The sequence below is a fragment of the Ambystoma mexicanum genome, chromosome 3q (assembly GCF_040938575.1).
Source record: "Ambystoma mexicanum isolate Mex_15411 chromosome 3q, UKY_AmexF1_1, whole genome shotgun sequence".
In the NCBI taxonomy this organism is placed as follows: Eukaryota; Metazoa; Chordata; class Amphibia; order Caudata; family Ambystomatidae; genus Ambystoma; species Ambystoma mexicanum.
In genome coordinates, this window is record NC_090926.1 from 63,039,551 (window position 1) to 63,054,755 (window position 15,205).

The 15,205-nt window shown below is 46.1% G+C and overlaps 1 pseudogene; it reads left to right on the forward strand.

Annotated features, from left to right (window-relative positions):
• Nucleotides 1-15,205, forward strand: part of LOC138447933 (TRPM8 channel-associated factor homolog) — a 223,073-nt pseudogene that overhangs the window by 103,907 nt on the left and 103,961 nt on the right.

Sequence of the window (15,205 nt, forward strand, 5' to 3'; positions counted from 1 at the left end):
AACATAAATGAAAGTGCCCAGTAGGAATGGATGAGAAATAAACTCAGAAACCTGACCAATCAGGGAATTGCCATCCATAGGCACTATGGGGCCTTTTCCATGATACCTGTTTTGTCCTTTTGTAGGTAAAAGGTTATACAGGTACTTGCATATAGAGCTGAAACGCCGATTAGTTTGAGTGAAAAAGTGTGGCCACTGATGGAAGGCTATTTTTGGTGCAGCGTATTACGACTCCAAGTCCCTACCAATTGCTACCATTCTGCATGGATTAAGTCTAAACTCAACGGTATCTATAGTTTGGAAGGCGATTTCTCTATAACGAAAATGCATCATGTCTGACGGGCCTATCCCTTTTTCCATTTTGAGATTTTTGGATAAGCCAAGTGAGGTCTTTGAATTTGTTGACCGAAAGAACGCAGAGGATTTTGATTAATTGTGAGGTGTATATTGATCTGTTGATGGTAAATCCCTCAAGGTCAAGGAGTCAGTCAAGAGAGCGGACTGGATTAAAACTAGTGAAGCAAGGATCGTTGACCTCTGGGTAGAAAAAAAGGGGCTAAATGATTTGCCTCTTTACCTCAGAAAATTCCCCTGTGCCTATTATAGGGATCTTCTGTTGTGATGCCACCTAAATGTTATGCCCATGCAAGAGGTCTTGCTGAAACGCCATCAGATTGAGGCAGAGGACGGCTTTTGTAGATTTTGTGAAAACAGGAAATCAGCTGAGTGACTTTTTCACATTGTGATGGAGTGCCCGGGTTTAGTGGAGCTTAGATCCTTGCATACGGGACCACACTTGAAAAGAACTGAATCGCTATCTATGGAGGAGTTTTGGGATTGTCCGTTAATGGGGCAGAAGATTGGCCCGGTCTTGGGGGTTGCTTAAATTCGTGGACCTTATAATTGGCCAGAAGTCTGAACTCGCCCTCTTGCCGGGTAGTAGGTTGCAGAGAGAAGAGGGGTTATGAAGGGTATGTTTAAAGCAAGGCTGTAAGGATGGGATTCTGTTTTTGACATTTGGCCTTTCTTTATTTTTTCAATATTGGGGGAGGTGTTGGTGACCGAAACTGTGATTATTTCCTTGTGTTGTGTTTATCTGTTTTCTTTTAAACGGCAACATATTCTTTTTTTGAGGTGGTGGAAGTGTTACTTTTTTTTTTAACAGTGTTAAAGGTTTCTGTTTACTTTCATTTGTTGTATTAGTTTGAAACCAATACAACATTTAAAAAAACAAATAATTAATCAAGGAATATGCCACCACCTGTTAGGCACGATTGTATGCAGTACCCTTTGAGTGCGCTACAACAACCCTGACCACCTGGCAGTAGGAACCCAACCTTTGGTATACGTCTGTACTACAAAGGTTGGTAGTGTGGCTGAGCAGCCAGGCTTATCTCAAGAAGGGTCAATGTGAGCAGTAGGGGAGTTGCACAGAGATTCACAGTGACAATTATCCAAATAAACACACTCAAGGTTTCTTGATTAAACAATCATTAACTTATTTAACAGTCAGTTTGAGTAAGCCTTCTTCAGAAGGGGCAATGTAATAGTAACACGCAAATACACTTCAAAATACACACTTGGTTTCTCTAAATCATCAAGTACCCATTTGGGATGGCACTCAGACACTTCCTACACCCTCAGGTGACTTAAATAGTTGGGACACTGCGGACATTAATATATCACTGGTACATTTAAAGTAATACTAAAGTTGGTGTCAAAGAAAAGAGGTTTCAGAATAAGACACAAGATCACACAAATATTCTGAAGCAGGCAAGTACTTTTAAACCCCGCAATGCAAAGTAAGTTAACCCTTTCCTGGAAGGAAGGTAGAAACACACAATCGGAGGAGAGAAGAGTCATTCAGGGAGCCAGTCATAACAAAGGGGGGCACTGATAATAGCAGTGTACAGGGTGAAGCCCTAACAGGCTAGTGTTTTAACACGACAGAGGGCAACAAACACTGTGTATGGTTTTCAAAGAGCAGTGAATAATCCCTCAACCAGAGACGAACATCGGTGCACAGTGACCGGGGAGATACAGGATGAAATCTAGAAGACAGAAGGATAGATCGAACAACTTACTGTCCCTGCCTGATCCCTAGAGTAAAACTTTCCTTAGGTAGCGCTGGTGCAATGCTTACAAAAATAGGGACAGGAGAAGTTGGCAAAGAGAAATCATTTTTGAAAAATAGTAACAATTTAAGAATTGTTATACTCCTGTATGTCCCAAGTCACTGCTATCCTCCTGGTTAGGTATGGGTGAAAAAGTGTTTAAAAAGAGTCAAACACCTAGGGCTGAAGAACAAGGAAAAGGGAGTCGACCTTCTACTTTGGGTCCAAATTATTTTAATATCCCGTAGACAGGTCGAACCATCCTAGGGTAGCTCTAATTTAAGAACTCAAAGCTCAAACAAGTCCTGCAGATTGCCATTACAGTGCTATAGCAGGTGTTCTCTATTTGGGGTGAGCTTTTTTTTAAGACAAAGACAAACAGCCCACAACGACCGTCCAAGAAGTACTATGTGTTGGACAGAGTGTGGGACAGATAAACATGTACAAGGTTGTTCATCAAGGCCAGCCAATTTCATTTGGGCAAAAGTCTAGATGAGCTGAAGCACTTCTTGCAGGGAAGTAAAAGTCTTGCACAATGTTTTAGAAGTCTTTGTAGAAAAAGTAGAATCAAGTAGGGCCACAAGCTGGGAGGCTTGTGAGTTGTAGAAGATGCAAGCAACTGTACAGAAGCCGCCAAGACAAGTCTCAACTGATAACAAGTAGGGCTACAAGACGAGAGGGAAGTTCTCTTAGACTGGGCAGTACCTTTGGTTAGATGAAATGGTTCCAGTTCTGGCTTCTGTTCCTGTGTGGCTCTGCAGATCCTTTTGTTCTTGGGCCTCAGTTGTGGGGAAAAGAGGGAGGACCTCTGGGGACTGGGACTTCTGCAACAAAGCGTGGCGGTTGGTGACCGCAACGGGCAAACTTAAATTCCGTGGCCTTTCAGAGTTTCAGCTCCTCGCGTCTGACGGCAAATAGCAACACTGCGGTTCTCGGATACCACTTTAGACTTTCCTTGCTTATAGGGTCCAGCACTCGGTTGAGGTGGCTCAGGCATGGTCAGTCAGGCACCAGGGAAGTCTGGAGGATCTTCCTTGCACTCGGGTCTGACTTAAAAGCGATCCATTTGATTTTGGTGTTCCTCTCCCTGGCACCTTGGTTCCAGCAGCAGCAGTGGAAGTACAGCCAGCTTCAAGAGGATGTCCCAACAAGTTAACTTTGGAGTTGATTGGTCCCACCAACTCAAGGGGAGAAGTCGTCCTTGCAGGGCTTCTCCAGTCGCGGTGAATTCTGAGCTTCAGCACAGCAGCAGGGCTTCACTGGGCAAATCAACGGCCCAGGAGTTGCAGCAGGCTTTTCTTCGGATTCCTTCGTCCAGTGGTAGACTCTGCCTTCTAACCCAAAAACCCTCACCTTTTATGCAGGTTTCTCCCATTCATTCTAGCCTAGCTGTCAATCACACAGCAGGGTGGCTCACCTTGCCGGACAGCCAGCCAGCCTATCACTTTTTGGGTGCATTCCTGTAACCAAGGGAGTTGAGCACAGGGAGATTCAGGCACCTCTCACTTCCTGCCCCTGCCAGACATAATGGAGCCAGAGTCGGGCTTCACTCGTGAACCCTGATAAAGACAAATGAACAAATGGACCAAACCTGGTTTGGCGCGCAGAGTAAATCTCAAGAAGGACTTTTCCAACAAGAAATCGCGAAAAAAGAAGACGGGGCTATTTTTTGGTAGAATGGGCACCCATGGGTGCTTTACTGCAGCTGTCAATGCAGCCAGCTGTAAAAACTCCCAATGGTAGTTAAAAGTATACCACAGCCATTAATTGTAGAAAGGGTAACATAAAAATGTTACATGAGAAGTCAGACAAAAGGTTACCGGTAAAATATTCGGTAACCTCTCCAGCACCCTATTGTAAGATAGTGTGTGCTGGGTCTAGAAAGTTACATATGTAAGTAAAGTTAATTTCACTTCACTGCTCTTGGAAACAGTAGTTTATCCAGGAGAAGGTATTTAAACCTTTGGGAAATCTGAGAGACTTCCCTCTGGCATTGCACTGAAGTTACTGTGTGACACAATGTAAAAAGATGCCTATGGAGTTTGCCAGACTCCGTAACCAAAAGAAACTGAGTTTAAATCACAGAAAAATACATGAGACAGTGAGAAAAAGATGTCTCTCTCCAGGTTAAAAATGAAAAAGTCCTAGAGTCCAGCAAAAGTGCTCGGGGTCTCTAAGATAGAGAGGAATTAGCACATTTCTGAGAATTCTCCCTAACACCACCTCACATCCTTGGCCAGGTGTTGATTTACTGCTTTGGGAGAGGCAGGTGGTGGATCAATAAATATTAGCCTGTGCCCTCTTTTGGCACCAGCTCCCGGGTTGGCACCTCTAGTGGTGGTAATGAGAATTGCCCTTGCCACTAAGAAGGCTGAACCTTTATGTATTGTTAATAGCAGCTCCTCTGGAAACTCCCTCTCAGACTACAATGTATGCCACCTTGAACCACCCACATGGAATGATAAAATCCTTTGATAATCCAACAAGCTGAAGAAACCCTTCTGGCTTTGGTTTGCAAAAACCCTTTAAAGCCTTCCCATGGTAGTGGAGCAACATTCGCAGGGGAAGCCTAGAAGCCCTTTCTCTTATGTTCCTGTTGCTTCCCGGAATTCTGTCTTTGTGGCATTGCTTCCCCCACTTGTGGGTGAGCCCTTGCTGCTGCAGTGTGGTACTCCAGCCCCTTGAGCCTTATGCTGCTGTATGCAGAGTGCTTTAAGGCGCCCCCCCCCCGCCAATCCCCCACAGGAACTGCACTTCTGGAGGTATTTACAAGTTTGACCTCCAGCAAGAACTTGCTCGAAATCGAGCTGCCTACACCCTCCTTCTCCGAATTTCGAATTGCACATCTCTCTCTGTCCCTATTGAGTTGTCATTTACTTCCATCAATATGTGAGGGCATATTTTGTCCCACCTGGCTGCCATATACCTCTGATTTCGAAATTCTGGACCACACTAACAACACCCATCGTCTTTGTGCCTATGTTGCATCTTCTGAACCTGCCGCTGACGGTGAAAAAGCCCCTCAGTGAGGCATGATAAGTCATGTGCCAGTTCTAACGTGTCCTAACTAGACTCACCTGGGAGCCATCTTCTCAGCTGTCCATGCACACCTACGCCAGTTTATTTCCCTCCGTTCGAAGCAAGTCAAAGGTAGAGAAATATCCTACCTTACGAATCTGGTTATTGAAACATGGGTAGCAGCATGTTCTCCTGAAGGTTGGCCCGCTCCTGGCATTTGCAACTTCTCCTTGTATAGTTTATTGAAATGCCAATCCATCACCTGGGCCCAATTCTTCTTGGTCAGACAACTTAGTCAACTCTCATGTGTCCTGTGTGCCTGCTGGTCCTTTTAATTATTGTTTTCATTTTTCTTACCCTTTGTCTTACTCTCCTATGCTTTTCGCACCCTGCCCAACTGGTTGAACATTGCCTGCAACTCTGCCTTTATGCTTTCCCCCCATTCACTCTCTGGTCCTCTCTCTGCATGGGCCTCCTTGTTTTTCCCCGTTCCATGCTCACTATCTTCCTTCCTTTAATTGCTCTTGTTAGATTCCTAAGCCTCGCTGTCATCGTCGCTCTTATTCTTGCTTCTACTACTTGTCCTGCCCTTCACTGTTTGGCCTTTGCGTTTCTTCAGCAACTCTGTTACCTTGTCATGAATGCCAGTTTCCTTGTCCTTCACTCTCTTGCAGGCCTCTTGTATTACCGATCCCTCCTGCTCGTCGCTTTCAATGACACTTATACTCTTGCTTTTCTCCATATCTTTTTCCCAATTCTACTTTTTCTCTCCATTTGTAATCTCCCAACTCTTAATTCTCAATTTTCTCTCGCCTTTCCACAATCCTCCTCCTTACTCATTACCTCCAACTATTTTCATTACCCGTTGCTATTATACCCTTCTTCGCGCTCCAGTTTAGAAGGTTTTGGGCCAATAGACTTGTAGTGCGGCCTGAACCTTGGCATTTGGAAGCAATAGTGTTGACCCCCCAATTCATGCAACCTTTTAACTTTCCTGCACCTTCTGCCCTAACCTCTCGGGAGGATAGCTGAGGGGAAACACTTGCCTTGGAAGCAAGATTGGGTCTGCGTGTTGTAATCAATCATAATCATAACCTCATTATTCTTTGGCCCTTTCCTCGCTGATCTTGTTCTGCCACCTTACCATTGCCAGCATCTTTACTAACCCCAAGGCCTGGTCGGATGGCCATTCCTGGTTGGCTTTGCCCTGCTTTTCCCTGGAGCGCCTTGTCCATTTCATGTGCCATTGAAGTATTAACCCAATTATCCTTAATGTCGGTCTTATCAACTGCAGCCATTCTGGGTATATAACATTCCTTGCCTCTCAGACCGCTCTGCCCTCTCAGCTCTTCCATGCGGCTGCGGTTACTTAGTATTGCCATTAGGAGCAGCAGGATAGCACCAGGCTGATCTACCCCCAACCTAATCATTCCCTCAACTAAACTGAGACCCTCAGCTGAGTGTTCCCTATCCTTCTGCGCTGCCCTTCCATAGTCAACCCTCTGAAACCCCTGACCCAGTGCTGCAGGCGACGGATCACTGCTGATGGAGTGTAGCCGCTAGCACTCAGATTCTGGTCCTATATGGTAATTGGTTTGGCAGCAATTGCGACTGCAGACTCCAGATGTATTCCATATGCATCTGCATTTTGAGTCTTTGAACACATTTGTCTTAGAAGGAAAGTATTTATGAAACCACTGTGCGTCATACATCTAATTGTTCGTTATGCACATACAAAGACATCGAATTAAAAAGTGCCTTGGAGATCAGTATGCCAACTTTATGCATTCTACCCCTAAAAATAGATTCCCAGAAACATTGCTTCATTACGCAGCGACATGTTTCAGCTTTTCTCTGACTCTCTGGCTTGCTGATCAATGCCATGCACGTGACAATGCTGTGCTCTGGCTTCTAAAGCTATGTGCGCTTCTTGCGAAGCAGCCTGAGGGGCTGGGATAGGCATGGCAGAGGAGGGCAAGGCAGGGGGGAAGAATGGCAAAGGGGAAGGAAGGAGCTCTGTGTGAAGAGAGGTCCAATGCCTCTGACACTGAGGGTGAAGGGGGGACTATAGGATCAATGGAGGAACATCAGGGTGCTGGAGCAGTTTTCACAGTGGGGTGCGGGCAATTTGCGTCACTTTGCCACAGAGAAGTGGGAGGACAAGTGGTCCTTGGTGGTTCCCTCGAGTCCTTTGTTTGTGCAAGTGAATTTTGGAGGCGGAGCCCAGCAGTAGCAGTGAGCAGCATCAACGCTACATAAACCCATTCCTAGCGCGGAGCGCGCGCGGAGAAGTGGGAGGACAAGTGGTCCTTGGTGGTTCCCTCGAGTCCTTTGTTTGTGCAAGTGAATTTTGGAGGCGGAGCCCAGCAGTAGCAGTGAGCAGCATCAACGCTACATAAACCCATTCCTAGCGCGGAGCGCGCGCGGAGAAGTGGGAGGACAAGTGGTCCTTGGTGGTCACTGGTGGCTCGCGGTGGAAGTGGACCAGAAAATTGACCTCTCGGGGATCACCATACAACGCCGAATGAGCGGTAAGGATTGTATCTACTGTGCAAGTGTGTAGAACGAACCGGAAGTTTGTGGAGGGTTTTACTTTTCTTCGATCCCTCACTGATCCAGTAATTACGGTGTGTTGTGTGCCGCGCACTGGGCATACGTACATAATACTCCTATCCCTGAAGCAGTTTTCTGTGGTGGGTGTGTGAGCAAGGATCCTTGGCAATGACTAAACCCAAAGGAGCGAATGCCCGGTATAACCTACGCAAAGGAAATCAGGATAAATCAACTAAGGGTGTCAAAAAGACGCCGAGTAAAGAGGTGCAGGAATTACCCGTAAAGGGTACTATTCCCGCAATGTTTGGAAACAACAACTCCACAAGGAATAAGGGTTTGGAAAATGCAGAATCCGGAAAGGAGATCTTATCATCCCCACAGAATATTAATGATGTTATGGACTCCACCAACTACACTGACATTGATAATAACTCACTACTGGACCTTTGCCTATCCATTCAAAAATCTATGGCTACCTCAAATGGACTCGCCCCCCCTGTTGTAAAAAGCCCTATGGTGATAGAGGCACAGGTTTTGAATCCGGCTCAGAGTGAACAGCTAGGTGATAGCAGGGTTCCTAGTTCTAAACATATCGAAGGATCGATCTCCGACTTATCGGGCATACTTTCCATTCAACCCACTCCCAGCGTCTCAGCAATGCCCACGCTGGGGCGTTTATCAGCATCCCCTAGTCTTTTCAATGAGCAGGAAGAACTGGAGCATATAGAGGTGGGGAACAGTGGAATAAATGAAGATACCTACGGGCCTGCTATAGTGGAGCTGCAGGCCTCAATGGCTTCTGTTCAATTTGCAATGAAAATCCTATTAAAACTATGCGGAAGAATCCACACCAACACCATCATTCAGATGGGCTTACCACCTCCGAATGATACCATGACACCTTCACCATCTTTACCAATAACGGAAGAGGCCTTGATAAGTCCTGTGGTGCCTTCGGAGGAGGCCAATCCTGGAAAAAGGGTGGAGCTGGAGATGGCAGTGCCGCTAACAAAAAAACAGCGCAGGCAACAGAAACGTGATGCGGCGAAAAATGTGGCGGTTGAAATTGCCTCCCCTCTACCGGCCACGTTGCCCGTGGCTGTCCGATCCAAAAAGAGCAAAAGAAGAGGAAAGAAAACAAAAAAACGCGCAAAGAAAGGTGCGGGTCCTTTATCAGGCTGGATTATCCCGGAGCCAATACATGAAGCTCCGAGTGAAATACAGGAAGATTTGGAATCGGAAATGTCCCTTAGTCTCATCGGTGAATCGACCAAATGCTCAATTCCTGATACGAGCGTGGGATCTGAAGAGGAAGCGATCCAAGTACCCATGGCTGTAGAGACCCCGACAAAGGTGGAAGAAAACTATACAAGTAAAATCTGTATAATTAAAAACCTCAATCAGAAAAAGAGGGATATGTGGCTTAACAGAACTGAAATGTTAGCCAAACTACATATGATCCCTCAGCTACGGGTGATTCAATCGGAAGACTTCCTTTTTGTAGAACCATTGGAGGTGCGTAACCCGAATGTCTCCGCTCTCCACTGCTGTGTTTTGGCCTCTGCCCAACTAATCCGCAAACATAGATTATCACTGAGACAGATCGGTATGGATGTGGACGTTGACAAAGAAAAGGAAGATCCCTCCCTTCCTAGTAAGGATTATGTTGCACCTAAGAGTAATTCTGGAATACCTCCGCAACCAACTACGGCCAAGGTACAATTAGTCGATATCCAGAATACTCTGAAGTGGTTAGCAGAATCACTACCAAGGGTGTTGCAACAACCATGAGATTACTCTATGGTGAGCTGGAACACCCACGGCCACCAACACTTCCTCTCGGACAAAGGATCTTTATCATTTATTAACCAACATCCTATTATATTATTACAAGAAACTTGGTTAACATCTCCCACTGACATGGATGGTTATGTGACATACCATACCCTGGCTAAGAAAGGGGAACGGGGCCGCCCGTATGGGGGCCTATCCATTGGAATATCAAATAAGATCCCGAGTAAAAAGATACCAGTGTTGGAATGTGACTATATCTGTGCAGTGGAAGTGATTATGAATATGAACGGTATGAATGAAAATATGCTGTTGGTTAATGTATACAATCCCCCGGGCGCTAAGTTAAGCGAACAGATCCAAGGATCCTTACATGAACTCCTGGTGGACTGGAAACTAAACCAAGAGAATTTCTTTGTTATAGTGGCTGGGGACTTAAACTGCCATATCCATAGGGGTAGTGGCATCGGCAATAACCCCCGCCTCTCTAAGAATAGCATGTGGGGCTCCCAAATATCGGACAAGGAGGGATTGGGCTGGTTGTCCTTTTTTAAGTGTTGGGAACTGGAAATAATGAATGGCCGAACCCTTAGTGATAGGCCGGGTAAAAATACCTGGAGCAATGGAAAATCGGGAAGTACCCTCGACTATTTCTTCACAAGTTGGGAGGTGGCTAGGAATGTGTATGATATGCAGGTGCATGAATATGAGTGGAGCGACCACGATCCTCTGATCATGATACTAAGTGCCCCACTACCTAGTACAATGGAGACCAATTTAGGCCAATTGCTCAGTAATCACTCCCTAAACCGTATTATGTGGTCGGAGAGGAATATAGCGAAGGCTACGACGGCTTTGGGAGTTTGGAATCTAAATTGGGCTGACCATTTTAACCAACTAACCCCTGAGCTAATTGAGGACTGGATTAGCATCTTTACAGGCCAGCATGGTACATGTAAAATGCCGACTATGGTGGGGAAGGAGGGGAAAGAGGTCAGCTATGATCGGGCTATTCGTGATAGGAAACGATCACTAAGAAGGGATATCCGTTGGGCCAAGAAAGGAATTGTATCAAGGATAGCCTTAAGGATAAAAACTAATAAACTGAAGAAAGATTATCGAGGTTGGCTGAAGATACATAAAAGGTTAAGGAAACTAGAAAACTGGCAACATACGGTCAGCACCCTATGTAGTAGAAATTCCAGGAAAATCTGGACTATATTAGGAGATGCTAAAGGGAAGAAATCTGCTTATACTGTCAACCCTATAAGTGATAACGAGTGGACTGCTTTCTTAGAAAATCGTAATGGGGGGCGAACTGAAAATTCACCTAGCCGGGAGTGTAGTAGACCTAAGTCGCCTCCCTTTGCAATTACTACTGAGGAACTTCACTGTAGAATAGAAAATCTGAATTCCTCCCGTGCCCCCGGACCGAATGGGCTTTCTAATGCTGTACTCAAGAAAAACCCTTCCTTCTGGGCTGGCCTATTAAAAATCCTTTTTGAAAAGATCCTAAGTGAGGCACAAATACCTGCCACATGGCAATCCGCCATACTTATACCTGTGTATAAAAAGGGTAATAGAACCGAACCCGAGAATTACAGACTATTGTCTATGCTCGACTGTACGGGCAAGATGTTTGCGGCCCTTATATTGAAGGAACTGCTAAAATGGGTTGAGACTGAGGGCATACTGGACAAATTCCAGAGTGGCTTTAGGCCTGGTTATTCTACCTCTCACAACTTGTTTGTAATGAACTCACTAAGGGAAAAGGCTTTATCTTATACTAACCCCCCCATCTATGCCCTATTCATAGACTTTAGGGCAGCCTTTGATACGGTTAATCGATCCCTGCTTTGGAATAAACTTAGGAGATTAAGCTGCCCCGAACCTCTACTCTATTATTTAGAACTACTTCACACAAATAATACATCACGGGTACGACTCGATAATCTAGGAGCTTCCACCTTACCGGTGGCACAGTATCGAGGGGTGAAGCAAGGGTGTGTTACGGCTCCTACTTTGTACAACCTATTTGTTTCTGACGCTCCTGAATGTCTACGTGGGATCAAAAACTGCCCACCTAAGATCGGAAATAGTCACTGCCCTATATTAGCCTATGCTGATGATTTAGTGATCTTAGATCACACTTTCAGCGGCATGTCGAGATCTGCAAAACAAATATGGAACTATGCAGAGACTAATGAACTTGTGATCAACATAAATAAAACCAATCTCTTACTATTTTCAGCAGGTAAAGTTGCCAGACCACGAATGATGATGGAAGGGATTGAAATAAATTATACATTCAGCTACAAATACTTAGGGGTCGAGTTTGACCACAAAGGGAACTACCATAATTGTATTGTATCTCGAAGAGCTAAAGCGGCCCAACTCACATCCCTCATTTCCAAATTTACGAAGGAACAATGTGGTTTCTCTATATGGGCGGCACGCCAACTGTATCTGCAGTGTCTTGTACCGATGGTTACGTATGGCCTCGACCCCCTGTACAATATGAATCTTGGCTGGCTTCAGCTGGTTGAAGGCAGGTTTTGGAGGAGAATTCTGGGGCTTCCCCAATGTATTCCTATGGCCATCATTAGGCTGGAGTTGGGTATTTGCTCCCTCAAGGCTCTGGTCCTGAAAAAAAGGATAGAATTTTATATTCGTCTTAAGAATAAACCTACCAACGAACTGCTTATGTGTATTAACAAGGAGGTTGCGGCTGGCAAATTGAAGAAATATGAATCCCACTTGAAAACATTACTTGAAGAGTTAAGTTGGACTCCGGAGTGGGGCAGAGATAATGAAAGCTTGATCAGTAAATGTGGGTATCGCCTAAAGTTGTGGGACTGGCAATGTAATTATACGCACCTGGAAAATTTGAAAAGCTATAACTCTGTCCCTTATATCCTCTATACATTTATGAAGGCGCAACTGTATTTAAACCTGTGCCCGTCAGATCAATTAAGACGCTTTATATTACTCCTGCGTATAAACCATCTTCCAGTACTGGCAAGTAAGGGACAGGAGATAGGACTCAAAAAATCTGAGAGGTATTGCAGAATCTGTAATGTGCGAAATGAACTTGAAACGGCTCGCCATGTACTGACTCGGTGCTTGGGGATGGAAAAGAGTTGTATTAAACATTTGGGAGGTTTTGTCCATGATCTAGAATTTGTAAAACAGCCTGATTTTTGGATACAATGTATTAACACCTTAAACTCCAAACTCCACATGGCACTATTCCGGGTATGGTCTGAAGCATCTGTCTGTTTACAGCGGAACGGCAGAGGGTCTGAGGGACTGAATAAGTAGCACGAAATATGCCTTTTCCCATTGTATATTGATGTCTGCTTATTTTGGAGGTGTGATATCACTGGATATAATGCTAAGGTGAATTTATGAAGGGGTTGTTTTTATTAGCTACAGAACGATATGAAAGTGCCTTCTGAATGTTTATCCGATTTGATACAGCAGGATTTTATGATTTTATTGCTGATGATTTTAGATTCAAAGACTTGTTTTATTCTATGTGGAGGAATATTTCGTCCGTCTTCTTACGAGATTTATATTTAAAGTAATGTTGTATATATTTTATATGTATTTTGTGTATTATGTGTAAAGTTTGTACGTTTGTACTAAACTATATCACATTAATAATAAAATAAATAAATAAATAAATTAACCAGCTGGTCTGGGCCCGTACAATGACGCCTGTCTGAAAATGCACGCGTAAGGTAACTCTGCGAGATATTTTATTAACCATAAAGTCCAGTGATGTGGTCAAAATCATATCTAACAAGGTATGGAGTAAAATGTGGTATGGTGGGGTGGCATTTTTCAATAAGAGCACATTCTGCGTCACAACGCCTCTCGGTGCCGAGGCGTCACCAGAGAAAAGCACTTAACAGCCGACTTACAGGAGGAAGTCTAGTTAATCGATTTTCACAACGGGCCTGAGGAAATCAGTTATTTATGGGGATTTTAAAAGCTGCTTAGGAGGATGGGACTGCAGTACACCCTCTGTAATTGTAACTGACACCAAAACCCCCTCATACAACGTCTTCGAGGGGATTGGGTCCTCCGTCGTATTTCATATCTATGACAGTAATCACCACTGCTGTGCTGCTTCGGAAAATCTTTTGGCGTCTGCGTCTTGCGTCGATGACGTCGATACGCTGTCCTCGAGGGCCTCCATCAAGCTGACATCACCGGATGTTATAAGTAGGACGCACAACGCCCGTAGCCTCAGTTCCGTTTTTTCCGCAAAGGTGTTCGCTTCGGAGATCTCGGCGCGCCTCGGTTCTACTGAATCCTGTTCTTTCGGTTCTTCGAACCTGTTAGTTTGTGTATTGAAAATGATGTCTTTGGCTTCTTCCACCCCGCAGTCGGGTTTTAAGAAGTGTAGGGTGTGCGGGTCCAAGATGTCGTTGACTGACACGCATGACGCTTGCCTCTGGTGCCTCGTGGAGGACCATGGTACGGATGACTGTGTCGACTGCCAGTCGCTTACATTGAAGGCCTTGCAGGAGCGTAAGAAGAAGCTGACGGTGGGTAAGGTGGGCAAGCCCGGAAGTCGCGATATACTGGACTTTCGACAGACGATTCGAGGGGTGACTCTCTGCATCGTCATCGTGAGTCCGGGGGGTCTCGGTCCAGGAGTCGGTCTCGCCATTCCTCTGCCTCTTCGAGGCACTCATGGAAGCGCCGTCACAGGTCATCCGAGGACTCCGTCTGTCGGCGGGTTGCTTGTCCCAACAAGCATTCCACTCCTGAGGAATGGGATTCCTTCCGAAAGGAGATGATGGCGATTTTTCAATTGCAGGGCTCCGGTCCGTCCGCACTGTGGAAGGACGCCGGCCGTGACCGCGCTAGAGACAAAGTCATCGCGACCACCGGGCGCCTTCGAGGTCCTGGTCGGACAAGGTGGTCGCTCTAGACATGCCCGTTCCAGGTCCCGGTTCTCGACGCCCTCGAGAGCCTGTGAAGTCTTCGAGGAAGACATTGACGTCTCCGGCGCCGATGTAGTCGAGGGACTCTCCCGAGGCTCCGCCTCCGAGGAAGTCGTCGACACCATCGGCGCCCAGGCTGTCGAAGGATACGCTCGGGGCTCCGCCCTCGAGGCCTTTGTCGACGCCGTTGAAGTTGTCGGCGCCTCGCTCGACGCTGAGTCAGTCGATGCCCTCGACGCCTTTCAAGGCTGCTTTGTCGGAGGTACCCCGTGGCACGGTGGAACCCCCCGAAAGGCTCTGGCCAAGACTAAGAATGTCTTTGTCCCTTTTTCTGTGCCCTCTTTCCAACCTCTGGATTATATTTCTGAGGGGGATGAGGGATCTGAGGAAGGTTTGGTGCCTGAGGAGTTGCCCGACGAGATTTAGTCTGGTCACAGCCAGATTGACGACCTGCGTCAGTCACTGCACAACGCCAGTGGTCTGGACACCTCTCCGGAGGTGGAGTTCTGTCAGCCTGAGCCTGGCACCCATGCCGAGTCCTCGTACCGGTGCCTTATGTCGAGGGTCATGGAATACTTTGGGTGGTCTGCGCCACCTGTGGATTTTCTGCAGGATGACCTGACATCCTCGACCAAGGTCCTCCAACTGACCCGGTACTGCCATTCCATATGGCTTTGCAAAGAAGGGTGGCTGCAGCTTGGACTGCTCCGGAGAGTCTCCCGGCAGTGAGCAAGTCTTTGCCGCGAAAATACCGCCCAGCCACTGCTACTT